This window comes from Furipterus horrens, unplaced genomic scaffold, assembly GCF_987537825.1.
Source record: "Furipterus horrens unplaced genomic scaffold, mFurHor1.1.pri manual_scaffold_9, whole genome shotgun sequence".
Classification (NCBI taxonomy): Eukaryota; Metazoa; Chordata; class Mammalia; order Chiroptera; family Furipteridae; genus Furipterus; species Furipterus horrens.
In genome coordinates, this window is record NW_028327179.1 from 63564471 (window position 1) to 63566476 (window position 2006).

Consider the following 2006-nt stretch of genomic DNA (forward strand, 5'->3'; position numbering starts at 1 on the left):
GGGTAGTTATTTCATGAAGGCAAATTACCTAAGTTTGTTCAGATTTTGTACATTATTGGCTTGGTAAGGAGATCACATCCTGAGCTAAAACAGTCTTGTAAATGCATCAATATAGAGGAACTGCAGCTGCTCTGATGTGTTTGCAAGGCATCATTTGATCTCTTTTACACTTTTGGCTTTTAAAGGTAGATGATTTAAAGGACTGCTGAAAGCTTTACCTTCTCTGATGTTTGCATTGGCTATGACTTAATATAGAAAAAGCTAAAAGACGAGATGTGATCATGGGAAGACAAGCCTCCTCAGTCCCTTCCTTATCTGTAATGTAAGTTGGACCATCTGATTTCTGTGTTTCCTTCCAGTTCCAACATTGTGTGATAATGTGTGATAATGATAGAAGAGTAAGAAAAGTTACCCAGTTTAGCAAAGCAAATGATTATAGCCCAGAATACATGAGCAAACCAGGGACTGATTCTAGAGTTTATAGTTTATTTTCATACTTGCAGTTTTTAAAAATCCCAATATGTGCATTTTTCTCATAAATTAAGTTAGCCAACAAGTCGAGCAAGTCATTTTTAAAATCTATATCAAAAGATTTTGTGGGGTTTGGGGGAGAAAAGAATGTTTAATCAATACAATAAGATAACAGGTTTTCTCTTTATTTGTGGGTTAGTTATCTGTTCCAGCTCCATCTTTTGTGGATAATTGAGACTAGCTTATTTCTAATTATTTTTGTTTTGTTTTGTTTTGAATGAAAGACTAAGTAGCTGTTTCATCCTACATGGCAATTGGCAATAGCATCTGCTATTGGCATTGCTCATAAAACTTGTTAGCACTGTGGCTTGTTATAAAAATGAGTGAGGTGACAATTATTCTAAATAAGCAAGTAAAGTGTTTTCATGTGCTGATAGTAATTTGTACAATTTAGGGATAGTGGAGATAATTTGTTCATTGGATTTTGCTTATTCTCACAATTTTCCATAGTAGTGTGCTAGGTTTTTTTTTTTTTTTTCTTTCTTTCATAAGTTATAATCACAATAATATACTGGAATAATAGTACCTGTTAGCATAATGAATCATCACTTCCCCTCTTATTTTCCCACAAGTCTTTTGTTCATATCACTAAGGCAGCTTGTACCACATTGTATTTACATGGGTAGTGAATAGGTCACAGCCTCCTTGTCTTACACATGATGTGTCTTGAGGGCAAAATATTGTTAAATTTATCTCTCATCTCTCCAGCACCTTGAACTTTGACCAGTCCATGGTATGTCCTCTGGAATGTTGACTAAATTGGTTTCAGGTCATAAAAATACCACTACTTGTTTAAACAGGAAGAAGGTGGGAATTCTGCCCTTAGTGAGACAGATGGGCAAATCAAAGAGGTTATGTAAGGTGCTGAGGAGAACCTGCAAGACAGAACTCAAATCCAAAACTACTGAGAATTTGCACCACAACCACAGTAGAAAATAAGATAGACTGTAAGTTCATATGCTGCAGTTTAGGTCCTTTGTTTTTTCCTTGACTGACTTATATTGTCCATTCTGACAAAATCAATCTTTTATCTGCTCTGTCCTATAGCCTTAGAAGGAAACTTGTTTTACCCAAGTATTCTGTCGTCTTTTTGTTTTTGTTTTTTAATTATTTTTAATTGTTTTTCTATTACAGTTGTCCCAATTTTAACCCCTTTGCCCTCTTCCGCCCACCCCAAGACCTGCTCCCATAGTCAATTCCCACACTCTTGTTTATGTCCAAGTGTCATTTATACATGTTATTTGTCTAGTCCTTTCCTCTTCTTTTCACCATTATCCCCCTACCCCTCAGCTCTGATCACTTTAAGTGTGGTCCATGTTTTCATGCCTGTGGTTCTATTTTGTTCATTAGTTTATTTTGTTAATTAGATTCCTCTTATAGGTGAGATTATACGGTATTTGTCTTTCACTGACTGGCTTATTTCTAGCATAATACTCCCCAGTTCCATCCATGCTGTTGCTAAATGCAGGAGTCCC